Here is a 26,287-nt window from a genome sequence, read left to right as displayed (position 1 = left end):
CGAAGTAATTCGCGGTATTAAGGGTCGCGTAGTTGTGCGGCGTGCAAATCGCATTAATTAATATATGCGGGACGCGCGTAATAAATTATTTCAACCGATTGTAAACGTAATGCTATAATCGTAGATGTTACGTACATACCAACCAATCTAACACCGATGAATTTATTCCACGCGTTTATCAGGTTAATTGTACAGTTTCGCATCGCGGATAATGAGTAATATCAAGCAAATTGAATCACGGCGCATTCGACAACGAGCTCTGATATGAAATGTCGAATGTCGAACGCCGACGATATTTTGCCGCGATCGTGTATTCCGTGCGTGGTAATAATAATCCGATGAGCAATTTCTAATTTTCGAAACAACTTCTGTTAACTTCTCTCGCGCTGATTACATCGCGTCGGATCCGATGTCAATCCGATAGTCGTTCAACTCCGAACGGACTATCTGCTAAAGTTTAAAATTGATCCGGGACGATATCGCGTATATTAATATAAACGAAATAAGATATTATAAATAATAACAATAATTTCAAAATCGCGTGTAACTATGTGTGTGTGTGTGTGTGTGTGTGTGTGTGTGTGTGTGTGTGTATGTATATTATTACATGTCCATTCCATTCCACGACAATTACTTTTTCTTTTTAATTAAACAAGCTTTTTTTTAGTTGAGCTTTCAAATTAAGTTCTGCTTTTGCAACAAATTTTTATACAGAGTTCTTGCTGCCTTTTAATTGCATGATAAATGATGCTGTCGTACCTAATTTGTTTATAGAGACATTGATCGGCAATGTTAAGAATCTTACCTACTATAACTGTACGAAAAGAAGAAGTCGATATGCTGCCGCTTTTAGCAGATTTTCGGCCAGTTTGCAAAAAGATGCCAAGAAATTCTGCCAAACCATTTGCGAAACTTTCAGTGATCTACATCAAAGTACGGCAAAAACACGGCAGACACAACCTTCGTTAATTTAATGTCTATACAGGAGCGCCCAACTGACGTTCAACATTTAATATTTAATGCTTCGTGATTGAAATTTCGATATTAAACTTTTAGCGCGTATACCCATATCCTCTTAGCCTTTACAGTTTCGAAAAGAATAATAACAATTTATCTTTTTTTATTACGCTTACCTCTCTTAGGTATTATACGTCTCTTTATTGTACAGCTAAAAGTTAATTTTTTTTTTAAAGTTATTATCAAGCGCGTTAGGATCCTCGCGCTTTAATAAGAGTTTCTAAAATTCTAACTACAATTTCTAACTCTCTGTCTGAGTTTTTTCAGCTTTTACGATATTTCGGTGCTTTTCTCATCTGCGATCTTGATAGATGACACGGGTATTTAATCTTTTAAAAGAGATTAACGCGACGTTGCAGTTCGGAAAAACGGAAAAACAGTTTTCGTAATCGGACTCCGTATCGTGAAAGCGCTATTTTTCCGGACTGATCCTTTATTCTAAATCAGCAAGGACACCCACGTTGGGACCATTCATATCTACGCTGCAGATTATGTGGCCGATTACACGCGAGGCTTTACCAGCATTTTACTTATCGATCCTGCTCTTAGATTGCACAGCGAGCGAACTTTCGCGAAATTGACGACACTGAAAATCCGCGCGATGCAATTTGCTCCGTAGAATATACGCTTATTATCATCGCGATATAATATCGGAAAACTGATGGAATCGCGCATAACTGTGTGTATTATTAAGATTATATTGCGCCTTATATATTCGTATATATAACAAACAAATTAATTACAACGAATATTTTAGTTGTCATACTAATTAATTTTACATGTGTTACAGAATATTAATAACTAAGTTTATAACTTGACAAAAAATTGTGACTGATCATGCGTCTGTGCGGGAAAAACTATACACGTTTATTTGATTAGCAACGAATAAAAAATTAATAAAACATACGTACGTTAATTGCAGGTAATACATGAAAATTAATAAATAAATGAAAATATATAAATAATAAATAAATCAAGATATATTTACTTCATAAATGAATAAAATGATTTCTTCTAAAATATAATATATAAAGTTCAAATAAAAATTTCCAATAAAATTCAAATAAAAATTACTGGAAGAATCTAGCAGTCGATTATAGACTACCCCCCAAAATATTGGCATATTGACAAAAGTTGCAATTTACTTCTGCGATCAGGGCACGTATCACAATCATCCACAGATGATTATGATACGTTTCATTCGAAATTCGGTCGTATCAAATTCAACGAACTAATAGAAATCCTAGAGGCCACGGTAACCTTGTTCTCGGCTTAAATAGTCGGCCCGGCGATTCCTCGACGAGGCAGTCACGATTTGTTGATGACCACCGGCGTGAAATCGCTCGCAGTGTTTCGCCACCCACGCGAGACACACGGCAAGGCTACACTTCACTCGGTACGAACCCGGGGAAACACGCCACTTCCGGTTGGATCCGTTTACTGGAGTTCTATATAACGGTCTCATCGATTTCGGCGATGAGACCAGCTGGTGCAGTCGGATTACGGGAATTGGGTTCTAGGTCAAACGGACTGGATTCGCCCTTTCACCTAGATTCATCACTGGGTGCCACGCGATTTGGCCATTTTAGCTGAGCGCTAGACCGTGAGGCACTTCATCTCGAGTATATTTCGATACATTTAAATAGGATTGACGCGAGTTCACTCTGCCATTATTATCCACACACACCCACACCCACATCTACACACACACACACACACACACACACACACACACACACAGCGACAATAATGAGAAACCAAACTTTCTCTCTCTGCAAATGGTATTTTTTTATTTATTAATATTTTATTAGTATTTTGCTTCGTATTATGTATTTTATTAATTTTTAACAGTATTTTATTTAATATTATATATTTTATTAGTATTTTGTTTATTGCAGTATTTTTTTATTTGTAATATATAGTATTTTTTATCTATAACAAAAGGATTTTACATTTTGCGATTTAAATAACATATTTGCTGTTTCATGCCAGAATAATGCATATTTCCTCTCTCCCCCCTGAGAGTATTTTATATAAATATTCTATCAGTGCAAAAACAATTCGCAGTCAAAAATCTCTTGAAAGATTTTGTTAAAAATATCAATTGATTACAATGTCGTCTTTTTGTAGTAGTCGTTAAAATAATTCTAAAATCTGTAAATTAATTCAAATTTTACGCGCAGTAACAAAGAAACAATCGAGACCATTAGGAATTTTATACTTGTTTGCATTGACGTAAATCCAAAAGTTTCATATACATATATATATATATATAAAATGGAATATCTATGTTTTTGCAAACGACATGACAGATGTTTTAAGATCGATCTATATTGATAGCGACGGAAATACACGAGAGTTGAAATTTAAGTTTGTTATATGTGTGCAACTTGTAAAACTTATTCCGTAATAAAGATAGAAAGAATAGAACGAAGTAACATAAAGCAAATAAAAAGATTATTAAAATAAAAAGAGAGAGCGGAACGTGAAAGAACAAATAGTCGATAATTATATTAAAATGGCAATATTTGCGTGTATTGTAATATCGCTCCAATAAAACGTAAGTACGAAGCCTGTGTACAAAAGAGCAAACATTGAAATCAAACATAACGTTAATAAAAATTCTATTTTCAATAAAACCAATCGACTTTTCTCGTTAATGTGTTGGAAACTGTTAAAACGCATGTATGTGTTAAAACACAAATAATATTGGCGATTATATTGGCGTTGAGTGGAAACATATTTACGTCTGTTTATTAATATCCCGATGGAACCAACAATGCGTAACAACAAATGTAATTCCCGCATTGCATTAAATTAATATTAATTTTTTGATGAATTTTTTGATGAGCTCCGTGCGACGGAACAAGGATGCAACGGGACATGCGGGATGCGGATGCATGAAGTCGCGATATATATCGCGTGCACAATTGACACGTTTGTATCTCGAAAAATCAACTGGGGGGGGGGGGGGAAATGCTCCGCCAAAACTGTCACTGTATGGAAGTCAAAATTGCGTAAAAGCCTTGTATCTCCGCTTTCGCAACGCGCAGCACCAGCAAGATTCCACTAATTAAACGCACGATGCGTCGTGCCTGCGCGTTAAATCTGTAGTACTGCACATCTATCTCGTAGCTTCAATCTAAAATTACACGTTAAATCATGTTGCAGAGGGACCACGCATAATCAGGAGCGGCCCGATGGCGAGCGAAATCAGAACCAAAAGAAACAAAAGCTCGCGCTGTTAAATGCCGTCGTGCGCAACGCGTTATCACACATATACAGATGTTCTCCATGTTCTGATTCAGCTTCACTGGACCTGCAGAATTTAATAAATTGTTCTTATCGATTTCCCTCTTAACGGGCACATGCGATGCAATTAAATTGCCGATAATGCAAAAGGTACGTACGCTTTCTATTACGTAGCTTCTGCGAGTAATTATGCAAAAGCAATATTGCATCCTTTTCATAACAAATCCAATAAGCCATTAGCCTTCTTTCTTAATTTCGCCTTGTAGTTTGTACGGATATTAAGAGAAAAATTAGAGAGAGAGAGGAAGTCTCTCGACTCCAGTTCTTGGCCATCAGGTTAAGTTGCAAACGGCAACTTCTCTTTTGATCTTTTGAGTCATCATGACGAACTCACGATAAATGTGTGAATCAGAAAATATATATACACATATATATATATATATATATATATATATATATATATATATATATTATCATGATAAATTTACGACAAATGTGTGAGTCAAACTTTTCGAATGAAACAACGAGTATAGGTATCATTTCATGCCATTTATTTCTCGCCATTCGATATTATGAGAGTGTGCTAAATAATGTACGCAGATGCTCTTAACAACATCTGTGTTAATTATGGATTATTTAGTGTAACCGCAAGAACCACTTGTATTCTGTTATTACATCGCGCGCGTGAAATCATGCGAACGAATGGGGAGTTGACAACGCTGGCGCTCGAGGACACGACGTCAATTATGAAAATGGTACGTGCGGCCCGTACGTAATACTTGCATAGTCAGAGAAAACCGAAACATGAACTTGTTTATCACGTGCGACGCGCAAATGAAATTTCAATCAAACTCCCCGACGCATTGTCGCGTCGCGATATAGAAAATTCGCTCGCCCGCGGCGCGCCGATAACGACTGTACAGGATGATTCACAATCATTTCCGAAAGCTCCTTCGCCCAAAATAAAATAGGTGAGCCCTCGCGTTATTGCCAGAAATAGATCGCGGACTCCTCGGTGCAAACAGAGTATATTTTCCGATTTAAACTGACGAGGGTTGCGCTACTCGCGGCGTCTGACAGGCTCACTTAAAATATCCTCGAGAACCGGAGCATGTTGCTACCGATAGACGATCCTACCGATATCATCTATCGCTTTCAATGTAAGTGGTACGTGTATACATTTCACCTTTTTGTATAAGTCCCACTTTCATGTCTCGCGTTTCGCGTCGAGAGAACCGTTCGCGGTTATAAAAAAACATCTTATTCCATAACATTGCTATTAAAATACGCATAAATCCTATCCAAAAGCCGCGTATACAAAATCATTCTGAATAATTCCACGACGATAAGATATGCTACACTTCGCACGGTACATTTATAGAAGTGATTTAGACGTAAAAAGTACAAATATCAAAATAAAGCAAAATAAAGCAAAAGAACAATCTTTATTGCCTCTACGATATCATAAAAATGTGTCAACGATGTTCAAAAGCCAATGCGCTTGTGTACATCTTACAATTCTCGAACGATTTTTTCGAAAGGAAATATCAAGTTTAAGTCAATGATAGCGTCACGATACAACAATCGAGATTTCGATCCGTAAAATTATCTTGGCTCCTCTTCAGCTTTGAACGCAAAGCCGCTTAGTCGTGACCTCAACTCGGAACGAAGCCAGTGGTACGAAAAATTGCATTCCAAGTTTCATTCTGAATTCCACTGTCTCTTTCACCGGTCTGTCGCTTTACACCGGCCGTAAAACATTTTCTAACTTAATTGCACATAACGAAGCGATTCGAGGTTTTACGCGGTACGTCGGTGCTGCCGCGAACAAAATAACGCTTTGCGGAATTATAAAACGCAAACATTGGAAGAACTTTGCGGATGTTAATTTAATCAACTCGCAATGAGGCAATTGTAAATTCTGCAACGTCCAAACTAACTATCTAGCGGCAATCGCAATCGATTTTAACTTTTCAATTTCGCGCATGTAAATTTATGGGAAACAATTATCGGAGTTTAGTCTACCATGTCTACGCATTCGCATTTTATCGATATGTCGAGGTTAACGAACAGGCCACAACTTGCTTCGTTACAGCGAGTTCTTTCGAGAAAATTTCCTCTGTGATAGGAGTACGCAGCAAGTTTACACAGTAAAACACTTGTACGTGAAACGAGAGAGGAATCAACTATAAAGTTTTCAACGTTTCCAGATACACTGCACAAAGTCTCGAGATTTAGATAACAAGCTATTCTTTCAAGTCTCCTTTTTAAGAGAAATGGATGCCCATCGAGTTCTTTAAATGTATAAGATACATTTTCCGATCATGTGAATGGTGACTGAGAGAGAGAGAGAGAGAGAGAGAGAGAGAGAGAGAGAGAGAGAGAGAGAGAGAAATAAAATTTGCTTGCAAAATAAAGTGAAATAAAATGGAATTCGAGCGTAATTGTATAGAAACACGTATGGGACCACCCTATTGATACCGGAAGCGAAAAAAAGATAGAAATCCCCCTGAGGATAGTTCCACTCATTCATCCAAGTAAAAGTCCACTTCCCCAAAGAATAACTTTATCCAGGAAATGTGCAGCTGTTGCAAAAAAAAAGAAAAAAAAAAGAAAAGAGAGAGGACGTGACGCAAATAGTAAATTTTCCGACGAGTTAATCTTCTTTGTTTCATCATCTAATAAAATTTTATCTAACTCCATATATCCTTGTTTTTCTCCTCTTTTCTCTCCCTCTTTTGGAAATGTTCGCGTAACAACCATTTTCTCCATTAGACTCTAACGCTAGCAATCTCCAACGTATTATAATATTGTAATTTTGATTATTATAATATTATAAATCATTTAAAATTAAAATCAAAGGTGAGATGATACGAGAGGGACAGTTGACGGCGACAAGCCCGTGATTTTCGACATATTGATCGGATTTAATATACCATCGACATACTTCAACCCCATCCTACATTTTCAACATCACCAGATAATCTACATTTATAATGAGAAGAATAAATTTATTTTGGAGAGTGCAAAATCCACTCGCAATCCAATCGCGTTCCTGAAGCATAACGATTTATACTCGTTTCAATGAAAATTAATTTATGATCCGGAAACCTCTCGCGTTCTTCAACTTGAGATGCGATGCGTTTCCGTGCACACGCTGGACACATTTTTCTCTGTTATTTCTGCGATACTTCATCCAATTTTCAATGCATTCATATTTCTCGCGAGTAGTTCTCCACTTATTCGAGATGAATAATCGCGAATATTCCAAACGAATATTAAACGCGCTTTAAATTTCTTAAGGAAAGTGTCCTGAGTTATCCTAAATCATACGTTTAAGCAATATAACGTATTATCGTAAGAATAATACGTTATAATTCTTGTTAACGATCTAAAACTCGAGCGGATGGTAAAAGAGTCTCAGGAAATATATGTGTATGCCCGGCAAACTTTACAGGCACTCGACTCGAGTAGTGAATGGATCTCCAGTAGAAAACAGACATCTGTGCAACTGTCCTCTTAATGCCGCCGGAGGCTTTTTTGTTTTTCAACAGTTCAAGTAATTTATCCGCGACAACGTCTGTGTCACGCGTGAAAAATGTCCCGTATATTCAGGAAAAAAAAAAATGTATCTCGATACAGCTTCCGATTTATAAGCTGTCTTAAAGTGGATCAGTTGTCTTTCAGCGCGAGAAAGTGCGGCCATAGGTCTCTCTCTGGAAATTGCACAGGTTTCTGTGATGATTGCAGATTCTTGGCGTGCAGCCAATAAAATGCATATCCCCATAAAACGAGACCAGACCGCGCAGAATCAGGGTGCCTTGCACAGGCGAAGAAAGAGAAAAAAGGGAAAGACGAAAGTGATGAAGAGTGGTAAAAAAAAAAAAAAGCGAGGCTTCCGAATGATGCCGTTTCTGGGTTGGAATTTGAAATTCATATACCGGACAGGCTGCACGAGCCGCGTGTAAGGAAAATAACGCGGCAACGTTTGTTCCAGAATTATTCACTGTTGTGAGGAACGCATGCAACGCAGAGGAGGTCGAGTAAGTGGCATAAATTATTTCGAAGACTTGAGAGGCTCGTCTTCAGGAAGACGCGAGCTTGAAAAAGTGTTCTCTCTTCTCTTAAGGGGGCATTAGTACGCGGTAAACGATGATATCGCGGATATATAAAGAGATGAAATTTTCTAAAGGCAGAAGGAAAGATGGCGGAGGAAACAATTTTCCTCCTGGAAACGATGATTAAATGCCAACGATATCGTATAACTCTCATTTAACATTTATCCTTATGTTAAACATAAAATAAAGGCAGGTAGACTTAAGTAATTGGAGCGGCTTGTATGTCATGTCGGGAGATGAGTATCGTTTGACCCCGCCGGCACTCCTAATAGAAAATCCAACGACGTTGTCATCCCTGCATAAACTGTCCATTTACCTTGGCCAACCGAGTGGGTGATAGCTTCCGACGCGAAATAAATCACTCGGTAATCACGATTATCGCCATCGATCACTGTTAATCACCGGGTAAATCTTTGTACAACGTTGTCAAGCAGAATTGCAGGCATGAAATATATTTGAAAGACGATAAAAATATATTTCTGTTCAATATTTCTCTAAATAATTAATTTATTACACATAAAACTACACGGTATATCTTTCACACAAAATTAATACTTTTGGCAACCAAATTTCTACGCCCAGGTCATCATCATCATTATTATTATTGGATAGCAGATAGATTTATCTCTTTTAATTTAAATACTTTTCAAATTATTCAGATATAAAAAAAAACGTCTTCTTTTTACACAAACCTGTTTACCTTTCTAAATTAAATTTAAGCGTTAAATTAAATCGTTTAATAATAACAAATTTTTATCATGACAAAAATTTTGTAGATAAATAACAAACTTCTAAAATTAAATGAAAAGACTGTTAACGAATACACTGACATTTTCAGACTGAATAATATAGAAAGAGGTCAAACGAATTCATTAGCGGCATCAGCAAGGTACGTTAATACTAAAACGGAGACCTCGTCGAGTTCCGTGTTAATTAGGAACAGGAATAACTGTAATAAAAGCACTACGAGATATATTCCAAACGACAAATTCATGTAATTCATATAATGCGCATTTCGGCTCCATGACAACTCACTTATTTTGATCTAATCGTGACAGAAAGGGAATAATTATGTTTATTCAAAAATTATTTTCTCGCATACATTACGCATAAAAAATTATGCATAAAATTATGCATAAAACAAGACTAACTCAAGGTTGCTGTATAAATTATAACGCGTGACATTTAGATTTCATATTATTTAATCTCGGAACGATTTCCAATAATTTCTGTCTGAATCGGTCTCTAACCGTACCGATCATTTTTTTATGTTAAGTTAAAATAATTGATATATATATATATATATAGTCGAAAGATGTGCAAGCGATGTGATGGAATTGCGACGATCTACCTTTATTCGTGAAATATAATACTGAAAGGAAGGCGGCACCGTATATTCCGAGTCGAGCGAACACATGTGCAGCCGACACATTCATTGTCATTAACATAACACTGTCTTTAATCGACCCGTTAATTAATCCTTCATTGTAACGCGCGCAACGTAGTATATTTGATTACGCGAAACGCCTAATCTACCTTCCGCTCGGTTTGCGATAAGTTGACGGCAGATTAAATTTTGATGCGCAGATTTACGATGCTTATTATACCTAAAATATAATTTTAGGTATAATAATTAAATATAATTTTAATACTCGCGAAAGCTCGCGAGCTCGCGCTTCTCCTCTAGTATTATTTGTTTTAAGTTTTTCCAATGTGACTTTAATATTTAATATCACGAATGGAAATTTGCTCTGAACATATTTTCGTATTATTTTAATCCCCCGAACGGATCCTTCATTAAAGTCGTATTGAAGTATAAATTATTTGAACACGAACAGTAAAACGAATTATTTGAATACGAACAATAAACGGACTTGCTTTGTCTGGAAAACTCGAGTTACTTTGGAGAACGGTTTGCACGTGCCTCGTAATCATAATTTATTTCCCGTTGACATTTCTCCGCTCCTTCCTTCCTTCTGTCATTCGTATCTCTTTCCGAGACATAACACCCGTGCAAAATTATTGTCAATTTATTTTAGTATTATCTCAATTTAAACGACTGAAGCCTCGGTGAAGATACTTGTTTTTTTTTTTTTTACAAAAAATAAAAAATCATTGTGTAGAAGATATATGAATTTTTAGATGCAATTATTGTAAAATGTTCAGTCAAGGAAAATCTAAATCTATTTAAAATCTTAATTAAAAAAACTAAAAACTTTGACTACATCACGCGTAAGATATTTTAAATATAAAGATTTAATAAAAAAAAACGGAAGTGATCGAGATGAAATATAAGAATCACAATAAAACAGATGTGACAACAATGGACGCAGATGCAAAACATGTATAAATCGCTTTTCGTACGTAACGAGTTTTATATTCCACGACAATTACAAACAAGCGGGTGATTTAATTCGAAAACGAATTTTAAGCTTCCGAAATGAAATATGACGATGTTTATAACGATATATCATCTAGTTTGCCCGTGACAATTCTTAGAGATAGTTAAACAGTTTTATGTTTATTCACCTCTGTCTTGTAACGATTAGAACGATTGCACTCAACATGTTTGAAATTGGAGTCATCATAGAGATGTAATTGGCTGCTGGACCATCGCACCAATATTCGATTACAGGCGTCATATGTAATTCACGGATCGAATAACCGCCGATATATCGATGTAAATACGAAGAGCAATCAATCGGTAAAAGCCGACGTTTTGCGCAAAAGTTCCAGCATGAGATTATAATTCATTCAGAATCAGTAGATGCAGAAACATAGCTAATTGTATTGTACACAGCAACAGATAACAGTTGATTAGTACGTAATTAACGTATCTTGTTGTACCTTTCGTACATCGGAAACATCTATCGACTATTGTTGCGACGACAATCGATAATTAGTGCAGTCTATCGTGTCTCTAAATAGCCTGCTCATTGCGTTAAAGAAACATCTGCATTTTACGTAATTTTCTCTTGTACACATTCACATTAAGAAATGCAGTAATTAGCACAATGATGGAGGAAAAGAATGATAACAAAGTAGTTAATAAATTACAAGCAGTCAAACTTTCGAAAATTCACAAGTTAAAAGAGGGTGTCGACAATTTTCTTGTTAAATTTTTGAAACATTTTGCCTACAAGAACAGTTGTGTTACGACTTAATCAATTAACACTTTAAGATTAATAAAACAAGTCGTGAATTTGTATACTTGTATTCGTATTTGTGTATTGCAAGCACCACTTTACATTTTACATTTTTATTTATTGACGTAATTAATTGCTAAATAAAAACTTTATTTATTATTTCGCCCTGTGTTGGAAAATTTGCATGTCACCCTCGTCGTTTTAGCATAAGCCCTCTGGAGATTTCTCTCGCCCTTATCCCGTTATATCAACAGAAAGCTGCCCAAAAAGGATATATATCGATTCTATATGCAGATAGTATAATAAACTTTTCTAATTTAAAAAATTTTTTTACCCTTTAATCGTATTTGCTGGTGACGTATTGTATTTTAATATATTTTAATCCAAAGAATTAAACACCGAAGACAAAATAATCTCAAATACAGTTCGTTTATACAACCGGAATCAAGATAACTCTTCTTAAATAACAAGTTTTTCAAAGGAGGTTAATAAAATAATTTTTCATAGATACGAGAAATCGCTATTTGTTCGTCGCAGAATGCCGAATGACGCAAATAAATCGAAAGTTGTTTCTTGTCGAGCACAAACGAAACTACTAGATGGTGCGATAAAAGGTACCAAAGACAATTGTCGCATGCGACAATTTTGTTGTCACTATTCGCACAAATGTATATTAGCGCGTAGATAAGAATTCTAGTTGATACTAGATAAGATAACACGCGGCACAAAACAGGCATTAGAAACATCTATGTGTGATTCAATGTAACTTCGACCAATACATTATCATGTTCATAACGCAATCAATTTCATGATAATCAATATATTTTTATTAATTGTGTGGAGATGACTGGAATAAAGTTACAATTTTATTTCTCTTACTTTTTCCCTTTTTCCAGAGATTAGCGCAAATGAAGGAATTGATGTTATATTATATTGATTATATATGAACGTGTTTGGATTGTCCTGTAATGGTGAAAATAATATGATCTATGGAAAAAAAAAGAAATGGAAAAACATTTGTTATCTAATAAAAAAGTAGCAAGTTATTTTAATTTTTCTAAAAATCAAGATTTTATGATTAAGCTCTTATTCCATTCATCCGTTCATTCAATTAGTAAAAATATATTAATTGAACTGGAAAAGAATACAAAGTAACAAACTTAAAAAAGTCTTAATTATCTTTAGACCAATATTTATTAATTGGAATCAATAATCAATATCTATTTATGGGAAAAGACACAAAGTAATGAATTTAAAAAAGTTTTATTATTAATTATGCTTAACAACCTCAATTTGCAAAACGTTCAATAATAAAAAATAAAAAAATTAGAAAACCAGAGTAAGTAATAGTCTCCGATCGAGCAGAAAAAATTGGCTTAAAATTACAAGGTAATTTCAATTCGAATCAACATTTGCACGAATTTCAATGAAACAATTACAATTTCAGCGTAATACTTAATATAACCGTAATTATTAATATAAATGTTTAAAAAAATATTTTATGAATAATTTATATTATTACATATAATAACATAATATTAATATAGATTATTTTTTTATAGGATTTTATAATAATTTTTATAAGATTATTTATTATATTTTTATATAAATTTAATATTTTGAAAAATTTTATATTTAATAAATATCTCTTAGAATTTTTCTGAGAATATTTAAGTCGAAATTAACTTCTCAAACATTGTACTTTTGTAGAATTTATTGCAGAATTTGCCGGCACCACAGTGACCAAATCCATTTGTTTTGACAATTTATACACGTAACGCTCCGTTTAGTATTCCCAATGCAAAGCATAGATTCCATCCGCTTTCCGTAACAACCTATCATCACAGGAACAACACTGAAAGCACATGTCTGGTCATCAAACAACGATAGAGTTTGTTGAAGCCGAGTTGACTGTTGCCATTAGAGTACCTTGAATTGAGATCATCTACCGGCAGGATTAATCACATTTTGTGCAAACGTAAACGTCGTCATGGCGCGTACTCCGTTTACGCGGTCATTATCGAACGCGGAATCCCAGCTCGCTAATTACGAGAGCTGGCGAATACATGTAAATTGTATTAATAATTTCAAATTTAAAGACGCGTGATTTCGTAGTTATCGAGTAATATTAACCTAACCCGATATAAATGCCTCATTACACGATGTATTATCGATGCCGCTACAATAAACCGAGATTCATTGGTGATTTAATCGGTTGAAGAAATAAATGTTTAGCGCGGAACAAAATTAATTAATTGTTGTGTAATAATTATTATTTAATAAATTATATTAAACACGAAAACGTCCGTTGCAAACAGAAACTGCGGTTGTTTTCACAATATCAAAAATTCAGAGCTCAAAAGTTCTTTATTTCCAGTTGTTAAAATGCGTGGCTATGAAATATGAATAATTGGAGGTGATCGAATGACAACGTTCTCGTTACATAAAATCCATTCAGACGTGATATCGAGAATGACCCCCTTCTATCCCCCCAATGAGTGTCATATCTCATAAAAAGAGCGATAGAGTCACATCGACGTCGGTAGATATTACGTGAATTTTGAATAACATCCAATTTATATACAGTATTTTTAAATTGACAATTAAGTTTAAACTTTTTAGATGTGCTCTCATGTTAATTGCACGTGATACATCTTGTTAATACTTCGACGTATAAAAAAAGATGAAATATAAGATGCGATAAATGTTTTGTTATGTAATCTTGTATTTTTACTACGTAATTGTGTAACGCGTCAAAATATATCTCTTATCGCACTCGATATATTTTATCATGTTTAAATTTGAATAATATATGAGCACGTGAGCGGTAAGTACACATTGTGAAATTAATCATCGATAGTTGGCTGTCAAGCGCATGTTTTTCACGCGTCCATATTAAGTCAATAGTAATTGATGATATAATATACAGTCGGTGTGAATTAACGGAGAGGGAGACACTAAAATGATGAATGTATTCATCATTGAAGTCCGCAAGCCACGATATAATTGATTATAATGATGCAACAGGGCGATCCTAATTTTTTTTTTTTTACAAAATAGAACTATCGCATACCAACGTCCCTTATCTAGAATATAAACTTGCAAAAGCAACGATTATATACCCACTGACCTTTTAACGCTGAACACTACAGGGATAAAGATATCTTTCTTACGAAGCTCTCTCTCTCGCTTCGTACATAAATAAAGTGCATATGTGTGTAAGAATAAAGCGCTTTGTGTTTGACAATTTACTTGAAATAGAAATTTATGTATATATTAATAAAAATGTATTACTTTACATCCAATAAAATATTCTTCGATGGAATATTTCACGATGGAGTATTTCCCGATGAGTGATATCATCTTGATAGTCTTTAATGCATCGGTAATATGCATTATTCATTAAAAAAAAAGCGATATTAAATATATAAATTGAAAAAATGTATAACAAAAAGATAAAAATATGATATCTAATAAATTTTATGCGATATTGCGTGAATATTAATATTATTACACTGCAATATTATCCCATAAAATTATTCTGACACTGATTCAAGACACGAGGGATGTCTCTAACGTATCGAATCCATCTAACAGCGAGATCGAAATACGATAGTATGCAATGCAGATTTGCAGCGAGTGGATTGACGAAGCAATTTACTAAACGTCGAGTGAAGTGATTGTCGATAATGGACAGTCAATTCGCTACAGATTTCTTCAAAATCTCTAGAATACAAATCGTCTGTAACAAACTTGTTACTAACTTGTTACTAAAAGAATAGAATTTGTTACTAGAAGAATATAATTTCTTATTAAAAAGCAGCAAAGATATCCAATTAAAATTAAATATTGCAAAAAAGAGATAATTATAAAATTCGACTCTATTTTATATAAAAAAAAAATATATATATTAAATATTATATATTAATTATACAATAAAATTTTGAGAATATTTTTTAAAAATATTGTCAGACAAAATTTTCCACGTTAATAAATTTATAAGAATAGACAATAATTTAGAACTTATGTACCACTAATATATTGTCTTAGTAACAAAGCTCTTGAAGACATCGTAAAAACTGCCTTTGTTAATGTGTTCTGTATTAACACCGCAGTTAAGTCAATTAAAGGCACGACACGTTGCTAACAATATATTTATAGAAATGCATTTCCCTAGACACGATTCGGCAAGTTTTCTAATAACGCCAAGTATCCATATCGCGACACATATAATTAGCTGTCGGATCGAATATAGAGGCGGAATGAACATCACCGAGAAGAAAATTCTGCTAACATGTATTAATACATATTAAAAGAGAGAAAAAAAAAAGAGAAACAAAAGAGTAAAGGACGAACTAATTTATAATGGATTCATTCCGCATTTAAAAAATTAATTAATTATACACGAGATATTATATGTATATCAAAGAAGTATATATGAAAGAGACTGCAAAAATATTTTCATACAAATGATAATGGAAATATCATAATTAATAAGAAAAATTTTAATGTAAAAATGACTTTGACAAACACATGAATGAAAGTTCGTCAAATGGTAATATCGATATATATTGGTTATGAATATTGCAACGTTCGATTTGCCGGTGCATCTCTCCAGTTTGCAGAGAGAGAGACCATGAGTTAAGGTATTAACAAGCAATTTCCCAAACACATGAGGCAAATGTGCTAATAATAATTCAACATCCACCGCGTGCCCGTTTAGATTTGCCAATGCTACTGAAAACGTGATATAATACAAGCCACGATTATAATATGTTTAAATGACATTACTGCGATTTGAATTATATTTAAACTTTATTTTATCAGAATTAAACGAGACAATGAACAAAGCATTTCAATTATCTTTATCTTAATTAAAATAATTTAATAATGCTTTATCATTACGTTTATTTGAAAAATATAATCTACATTAATTTAATTTAAACATAATTAAAATCAGTTTTAATTAAAATTTGTAATAAATAAGTTAAGTTTTGTATATTTTATGGATCAATGCATGGGTGAACAATTATGTCTAGTTTCACAAAGCTAATTTACAGAGCCACTTTCACATCTTTTTCCACAAAGTTAAATAAAAAAGTAAAACAATCTACTTTCCGTTTGTTTCCCTTTCCCACATTGACATTATGTATTTACAATATTTAGAAAAGTTCGAGAGTTCCTGTCTCAATTAATCCGGTATTGTGCAGAACGAGTACTCCGAGTTGAAATGATGCCCTGAAATATGGCTGAAGCGTATCATCCCTAGAGATTAAATTTATCTTGTCAAGATGAAAGAAACAACATTATCAAGCCGTCAAAAGTCAGAAGAGAATCTGACTGAAAAGTTTTATTAAATGCCGTATCCTTTTAAAGTGAGCACTGCTTTAAATAATTTAAAGGAAAAAGATTGTAATCCAAAGATTGTAAACTTCACAAAGCGTATAAAAAACGAAATGGAAAATTCGATAAATTCATTATTGAAGCTCTGACGCATACTGACGCGCAATTTAAAAAAAATATAACGGAATAATTAGCTTGTAAAGATAACAATCATTGAAAGTACGATGTATTTTATCTATCTCTGCGTCGTTCATTATAAAATAAGCTGCTCAACCTGGCCGTTATGTCTGTTATTATTATACATGACGATATTCGTCATTGATCACTATGAAAAAAAAATAACCAGCATGCAATCGTTATGTGGAAATCATTAAAACTAACGAGAGGATAATATACGTTAGTAACGCAGAGAAATTCCCTATTTCCTTTGTCTACTATCAATTCATATTTTTTTTCTCATTTTGCAAAGCTCGTGAGAGCGCAATCCGCATGTCGATGTCGTTACATTTCCAAACTGCCGCAAGTCATATCGGTTACATTGCCAAAGCCGTCGAGCAATGCTCTTTTCATATATATACCGACATAAAAACGTCCTGTCAAAATTATTATACGAAATAACACCTTTTTATGAAAATATCTTGTCAAATCGAAAGGTTATTTTTGCCACAAAAACGTGATTACTGTCGAGCTTTTCATTTATTTTAGAAAAAAACTTTATTACAAAAAACATTGAAAATTGAAATTTCACTGTGCCTCGCGTTCTTTTCTCTTTGCAACACGTTTCGGTTTTTTTTTTTCCTTTGACAACTATGGATTTTGAGATAGCGTTCCCGTTCCGAAATGATTAAAGCGCGATGCGATTTTGATGTTGCGGCCATGTTCGTGCCGCTAATCGTTCCCTTTAAACAGGAACATTTCTCTAGAAATTCGATTGAACGAGATATCCTCCTAAAACGCACCTCGCATGTCCGTCGTCCACGCCCGGCTATCGCTCAATGCCATGAAAAACCGATCGCAGGAGAGCAATCGAGCGACAAAGCGTGCCGAGTCGACCGTTAAACCCTCGAAATGGGAGAAGTAAAAAAAAAAAAAAATAAATAAATAAAAGCGACCGCGAATCATTACGTATATTTCGCAGCGTGCGTCTCGACGCGCGCGGGACTCGCGCGAAAGTAACTGTGGAAAGGTCGCGTCGCACATTATTTTTTTTTTTTTTTACACAGGTGCGACATTTCTCAGCACGCCACGACGGCCTACTTTCCGTCCTGGCATCGTCGAAAAAGCGACGCACGAAGAACGATGCGTCCGTCGATGCGACGCCATCGTCCTCCTGCCATCGCCCGGGCTGTCATGTGACATCGGCGAGCACCGGCTGCTCCGGGTGTCAATGTCGACAGCGGTCTGGCGAAAAACAAAGTTAGTTCTGGCACATGGTCCAGGCCTCTGCATAGTGCCACGCACACACACACACACACACACACACACACACACACACACACACACACACACACACACACACACACACACACACACACACACACACATACACACATACGAATACACCACACGTTTTTCCCGGATATAATTACATTCACCGCGATGCGAGAGCGAAAGATTCATCGTCACGGCCCGACGATTCTCGCTCGCGTGGCGCACGTACTATGGATCGTGGCACGGAAAAAAAAAGAAAAAAAAAACAGCCAGAATGCCAAAAATAGATCAATTAACGAAATCGATGGCGAAATTCGACGGCGAGCGCGCCCTGTTCATACAACCGGACGTTTTGGATTAATGACTTATTGGAGTGGAGCCGGCGTCGCGTGTTACGCCGAATCGAGGTCGTTTCTGTTGTATCGGTTCTAAAATTTTAGATAATCCCGTTTCATTAGCGGGTGACCTACCATTTATATGTGCAATAAAACGAGGATAATTGATGCGTAATATACAGCGGCTCGCGGAAAGTATTTTAACGGTTTCACTCAATTTATATGCGTATGCCAATATTTTCGTAAAACTACCATGTGTGTAATATGGTAGTTATAATATATTTCGTATTATTAGTTATATAATATATCGCGTAGTTATAATATATCGCGTATATACAAAATAATTAAATGAATTTTTTTTTCTCTCGTTCAGCTTGCACGAGCTAATTGAATTTAAGAGATTTATGAACGGCTTGGATAAAAAAATGATATTTTTCTTTTCACGTATCAGCCGCGGCGTATATATTTCACCGTGTATTCGGCCTATTTTCATTTCATCAAATTTCAATTGTAAAAATCCAGCGCAAAACTAAATAAAATTCATAATGTTAGCAAATGTTTCGAAATTGCGCCATTGCGGAGGAAACAATTCCACGAACAATTCAACGAAGAAATAATGTTCCCTGGTAACAAAGCTAAAAAAAAAAAAAAACGGCAAAATACTTCAGTATTATCGCCGGATCGCGTTGGATAATTATTTTTAATAAGACTCGATTGGAATTATCCGATATATATAATCGCTAAACGCGACACTGCGCTGTCATCTAGTCTAGTTTACGATTTATCGATTAAAAATTCAAAGAACGTCGAGTCTTTTTTTTTTTTTTGTCGAGTTCAAGGTTCTTTTAAAGCCGCACAAAGAACTCCTTCAACGGCAAAATGTAGAATACCGGCGGATGCCATCAAGGCCCGGCATAATATAAGCCCCGGGTGAAGAAAGTCAATTTCCTTAACGCTAACTTATCAACATTTTATTTACACAGCTGATACCGTAGCGGTAGCCTTCTCTTCTTTTTCTTCCACTCGTCTACGAAATAAAAGGCTCTTCCGAAAACAAGTTGTATTATCATTATCGTGCGCAAGTTTATACTCCTACAGGCCGCGTTACGCTCCCTTTGGGTCTTCAACGGGATCACCCCCACGGTGTCAGCTGTACAACTGAGATAAAGGCAAACAAAAAACCCGGTTATTCCTTCTACCGCTGTCACAATTGCCTGCAGGTGAACGGCAGATAGCTAGGATAAAAAATTGTTACGTTACGCCATGAGCTGCAATGTTTTATCTGCTAGATGAACATTTTCTCTTTGAATAATTGAAAACCAGATATCCGAAATGTCACGCGAGAGGAGGGTATTACATCTTTTTTTACGGATATCACCCCTGTGCGCACAAAAAAATCGACGGACTCGCGCGACGCAAAATGAGTCGACGAGATGTCAACAACGAAACTCGATCAATCCCTCGCGGAAAGGATAGAAATCTAGTTTCGTACTGCTACTCTTTTATCTTTATAACGCCATTCCGCGAGCGAGAGCATTATCGCTCGCTCGCGTGTATCGCTAATTAATGAACGTCGGCTCGTCGCGTGCTTTTCCATCGCGTTCGCGAAGTGATTCCGGATACTTTGCCCATCGAGAGATAACGCGGAGAAAACGAGACGGTATTCGTCTCGAGATGCATATTCGCGTTATATTCTAAAGAAGTTCTTCTTGCCGAGCGGCGAGAAGAAGATCGGTAATGAGAGGTACGCGAGTTCCGCGATAATTTGCACGCAATCGCGAGGAGATGAAGCTGCTCGCGTGCAAATCTAATCTCGCGAATTTCATTGGCCGAAACTATTCGGTTAATTAAATTACACGCTGTCGCGTGACGGCGAGAAACGGCGGATTTAGGTTTTTCGTAAGCGGAACCCGTTCCCGTCGTTCCTCACCCCGTCGTAACGAGATAAACTGGAACTCCTAATATCTTGAAAATACTTTAATCGTTAGGAAGAAACTTTGCCTTAAAGTTGCCTTAAAGTTCATTCTCTGACGCGCGGTTACGTAAGTTTTGCAATTTTAGAATTATTAATTTAATGACACGTGGAGAATTTTAAGAGACGCGAAGGAGAGAGAGAAAGAGCAACCTCGTAAAGTAAACAAAGTCTTGTTGAAATTAAAAACATTTCTCGGTAGCTCCAAGTACTCCAAAGTAGAAGAGGATCGTGATAGTATTTATATAATCAATTTTATCTCTTGTCACGTATTAATTCTTATCACTTCACTTGATCTCCTATCGCAAATACGTATTTGGCACAATTGAAAGTAAGACAACATCTTGAAATTTATCTTGGGAATCATTTAATTTAATATAAATTTAATGGTGAGTATAAAGTGATCATTTTTTTTTACAAATTACAAGTGAACGTTTTGATTACGCAATACTCGCATCGTACTCGCACGATTTCGTCGTTATTAATTATTAAACGGATATTTTTCGCACATTTACAAATTAATGCCACCACTTGAGGAACAATCAAACTGGATTTTGGTCTTTATATATAATTATACTCGACATCGAGGCGATATTGGGGATTGCCTTTGCAATCTCCTCTTTCTATAGAAGGAGCGGCATTATATCTCGATTCCATTTCAGAAATTTCCACGCTTCCCGGCTTCGACAAAGAACGAAGGGACCAGGGAATATCGAGCTCCGGAACTTCGGGGCGAAAAAAGAAAACCTTACTTAAAAAAAAAAAAAAAGAACCAGGTGGCTATTACACCTAATGCAGTTTCATCCCCTCCTCTCCCCCCCTCTCCCCGCGTACGTTCTCACACGCCCCGCTAATTGCAAAAGCTATCAGAGTCGGATGGGAGCTCTTACCGCGGGATAAAAGGGTTTCGAGGAGCTCGCGCGAACTTCGTAATTAACCGATCCAAATAAAATTCAGAAACCTATTTGAGGGAAGCAAATCCGCGCGAACGATGCGAGCAATCGTAATCCGAGTGAAACTGACTTTTTCACCTCTCAGGTGGACGCTCACCGTCGAATGCTGGTCGCTGGACCGCTTCTCTCTCTCCCCTCTCGATGCCCCTTTTGTATCCGCCTCGCGTACACGCTGCGAGAACTCACTCGGGGGGATGTGTTACGACCCAGCAATCGTAGCAGTAAAACGCTAGTTAGCCATATTCCAAGGATAACCAGGTTTCCCTCCCCCGTCGCCGCGCCGCGCCGCGCGGAACCACAATCTACGGAGAGAACTGCTAATCCAGAAGTTAGTTAACAACTTGTCCTCGGCCGGCGTAACTCGACCGGACCCACGAGGCTTTCCAACCGGACGTCGTCATCGATCACGCACATTGGTCGGTCGTCGTCAGTAGTAGACGCGGACGCGGTCCGTTCGCGCGTCACTCAGATTCCCGCTGGAGGTAAGGACGGAGGGGGGGGGAGGGGGAGGAGAGGGGGAATGAAGCGGCAAGACGCAGGCAGAAGGGTGGCTCGCGAGGAGACAACGAGCACACAGGTTCGCGTGAACCGCGCGAGGTCGCGTGTGCTGTCGGACTGAGAGAGCGTCGACGAGCTGCCCCCTTGCGAACCCAGTTGGCGAGGAGCGAGGAGGAGCGTCATCGTACTCACCCGCTGCCGCGGGCATGCTCTCTGTGAGCGTGTGTGTTAAGCTGCGACCGTCGTCGTCGTCGTCGTCGTCGTCGTCTCGCCGTTCACCGTTCGCCGTTCGCCGTTCCTCCGACCGGCTGTCACTCGCTCGCGCCTCTCTATCTCTGTCACTCCGTGGTATCGCATTTCGATCCTACGGCGCATTCGCGCTCCCTGTGCCTCGGCATGTCCACCGACGCGTCTAACGAAGCGTCGTCGTCAATCACGCGTGACAGGAGCCGAGAGGAGGAGCGAGGGAGAGACCAACGGCACCGGCGGAACATTGTGTCCACGTGATATCAGATCGAAAGGGCTCGATGCGCTTACGCGGTATCGAGAGGAGAATCTGGGAAATACGAGAGAGAGAGAGAGAGAGAGAGAGAGAGAGAGAGAGAGAGAGAGAGAGACGACGTTTCACGTTTCACATTTTCAATTATTTCTTCATTAACTTTCACGTCACGCCGGGGCTCGGGAGAAAAAGAATTGTTTATACATGTTCTATCATGACTATGCATATATATGTTTCTAACGTAGCGGCACGAAGTACATGAATAAATGCATATGTCTAATTAAATACTTCTCAGTTGAATCAAGCGAACGAATTGTTATGCTAAAAATAAAACGTTCAGATATTCCGGAGATAGATATTTTATTTAGATCATACGTGACGACAGAGAAGAAGCTATATTTTTTGGCTAACCGCCAAATTGGCCCAATTGACGAAATATTATATCGGCACGATTTCATCGATGCAATAAAGTAATATCAGGTAGAAACTTGGAAAATATGCTGCTAAGGAAAGTCGACGTTATAAGTTTCTGTTGTTACGGTTACGCAAAATTTAATGCTAATGTGAAATCGATTTTATTCAGGGGGTCCTGAAACGGAATACAACGGTGGTGCATTATTAGATGAGATATAGGAAAAGGAAACGCTTCCTTCGCGGAAGCGAGTTAAAATGCAAGATATAGTTCTCCGGGGAGTTTTCCTCCCACGCGAGGCGCATTTTAGAGCTTCTTCATCGAGATGGGACGAGTCTGCTTATCCGACGTTCTACCAAGTAAATATAAAACAGTATCTCCCTCGCCGAGTCCGCTCTAATCTACCAAACTCCGAGAGCGAAAACGAGTTTCGCGATACGCGGAGATTCATCATCCCACATCACGAAGTTAGGGACAGGGAAGCGAAACGGAAGTTAACTTGAATTAATAACACTGATCGCGCGAATTATACACTTAGCCTATGTGAATTTGAGTGGATATCGCCATATCGTCCCGTGACACTCCACGCAATGAAATTGAAATTCCACAAAACCGTACACGCGCCCCATAACAAACACGTATCGATTCCTCGTTCGCAAGCGTTACAAAAAAAAAAAAAAAAAAAAAAAAAATCTGCCGAGAATAAATATATCTCCGCGAGCGAAACAATTTTGCGCCTGAACGTGCATCGTGCACGTAAGTGCACGATTTTGCACGAGGTAGCTGACGCTGACGCCAAACACGAGAGCTTATTGTCTCGTTAACGACGTTTACCAACTCGTAAAGTACGAAAACACAGCAGACAGCGACCTAATTTAGAGTGCGGACATAATGGCATGATTAGATATTGCCTACTGATATCGATGTTGCAACTGATTAATAATTCGTAAAATTATAGTTCGCGTTGCAAAATTTATCAAATACCGAACATATTCCTAATAGTAGCATCCCAACTTGCGCGAATTTGTTCTTCGAAAAATAAAAATTCATTTTCCTGATAAATACGAATTATTCTCCCCTGTCTTTAGAAGAAATATTGGGGGAATATTGAGTGAAATTTGAAACGTGATTGATGTATAAGATTCACACTCGATGATATCATTTATTTCACCGAAAGATCGAGCAATCGTTGTAATGCCATCGGATATATTCGGCGATAATCTTGGGTGTATATTTTTCTTGGACGAGATGATCGTCTAAAAAAAGGGTCTGCTTTTATGAGATTAGAAAAACTTTAAGCTGGCGTAACGATGAGTCATTGTCTATTTAATCAATCGGTGGGCAGCAAGTTCAAACTTGGCTTCGAACGTAAGCAGAACGTACTGAAGAGAGAGTCTAAAGGACACGATATATGCCGACACAAAGAATTCCGCAATTTCACGGTATGCATCGACGTACGCAAACTAAGATCAGCTTATTTTAAGGGTGAGACAAGTATTATTGAGAAAGAACAAGCGTTTTCAATGAAATGGCAATGAGTTGCGATTTCTTAGTTAGCTATGCGTAGCACGATGGCTATAGTTATATGGCGTAGAATTCATTAACAATTCATTAACAATTTGTAATCGGGTCGAAGAAATATTTTAATTATCGTGCGTTGGTGGTCGGCTGTTTGGAGAAACAAAATATTTGCATTTCTAGTTATTATTACATTTCAGAAAACACATGAAAATATATATCAAGAAAGAGAGAACAGACATGTAGGAGTTTTAATTAAAAAATTTTTTTAGGTATTACCTTAATGAAGAAATAAATGTGAATAAAGCAATGTAAACAAATTTTTAAAAAATAAATCTTTCGTTTGTCGTATCTTTTATATCTGTTTGTTCATCGTGCATAAAATTAGCAGCATAGATTCGTTAAAATTTAATTAATTAATTAATTAAATTAAGGATATCAATGAGTAAGACATTAAATGAAAAGATCATGATGTGACATATTAAATTTACTCTTGAATTTAATTGCTTTATAACATGTATAACAAATTTTATCTCTTTCCCAAAAACTTTTGTTGAATGAAACGAAAGACAAATTTAAGCGGCGTAATCTTTTTGTTATTTTCGAATCAGTGCACGATAATAATCCATAGGAAACAAAGATTGGCAAGCGCCAGAAATTAATTCGATAAATGTTTCACGATAGCGATTGGCTATAAAGTTTCGGCAGCCTCCAACTCCCGGCTCTCATAGGCTTGAGATAGCCTCCTCTCTTTCGGATCGATTCAACTGGCATGGCGCGCCTCGTACGTCAGCATTTGGCAAGAGAAGATTTTGTGATGATGCCGATTATTAATCACCGAGATGGAATAATTTCGAACATTGGCAATTTATGCGAACTGCGAGCGATTACGGGCGGAGTCGTCCTGTGTACGAGATGTGACGTTGCTCGCGCGGATATTAGCGATGATACCGACGATGACGCACAGAAATGGCATCCATTTTCGTGCCTTAACCCGATATCCGGAAAATAAAGTGACTGATGTCGCACTGTATATGTAACTTGAAGGCAAATGAAAAGAAATGCTATACGTATCTTCTTTCTTTCAGGGATATAAAAGTGTGTTTCTCTAAAAGCACGTTCGTGCTTTTGATACATATCTTTTTATGGATACCACGTATTATATACAAATTTGTGACAACTCTTGAGTTAACAGTTTAACAATTTTTCAAAATAAATAACTTACAAAAATGATAAACTAATAAAAATATATGTTTTATGAAAATATGATACCGACATTGCCTCTCGGCATTACAAATTCGACACAAAAATATTCATGATCTTGCATTCACATTTTAATATTCTCTTCATATACACTCCTCACTTACTATGTATACTACTATAGTATGCATTGAATGCACATTCGCACTTTACCGTGCGTCATTTTTGCGTGTGAAATTTATATGCGCGCTGCGAACAATAAATTTTCGAAGCAGAGCACTGCGTTGTAAAATTTGAACATCGCGGTGGGACAACGCGAGCCCATAAAATTCTCGTGCGTTACGAAGAATCTACGCGACGTATAATCACCACATAAATGCGATAAAGTATATTTCTTTTCACCAACCGTTTAAATAAATCCTGCAAAAAAGAAATAGCAAATAGCAATAATAAAAAAAAAGATAGCATAATATAGCTAAATATATACATGTATATAAGTATACATGTATATATGTATATGTGATATATGTATATATATATATATATATATATATATATATATATAATATACATATATATACAATGATATATAT

The 26,287-nt window shown here is 36.6% G+C and overlaps 1 protein-coding gene across 5 annotated transcripts in view; it reads right to left on the bottom strand.

The window, feature by feature from the left end:
• dnc (phosphodiesterase dunce) overlaps positions 1-22,173 on the bottom strand; it is a 141,572-nt gene extending 119,399 nt beyond the window's left edge. For 3 of the 5 annotated variants that reach the window (XM_011642260.3, XM_089074536.1, XM_089074535.1), the window contains exon 1: positions 21,665-22,172. The gene's annotated coding sequence lies outside the window, so the exon portion shown is untranslated. Of the gene's footprint in view, positions 1-21,664 lie in introns of all 5 variants that reach the window. The other 2 variants (XM_011642259.3, XM_089074534.1) reach the window with 1 other exon arrangement.
• Between the last annotated feature and the right edge of the window lie 4,114 nt (positions 22,174-26,287).

This window comes from Pogonomyrmex barbatus, unplaced genomic scaffold (assembly GCF_055798465.1).
Source record: "Pogonomyrmex barbatus isolate J1 unplaced genomic scaffold, ASM5579846v1 scaffold17, whole genome shotgun sequence".
NCBI lineage: Eukaryota > Metazoa > Arthropoda > Insecta > Hymenoptera > Formicidae > Pogonomyrmex > Pogonomyrmex barbatus.
This window is presented reverse-complemented; position numbering and strand designations above follow the sequence as displayed.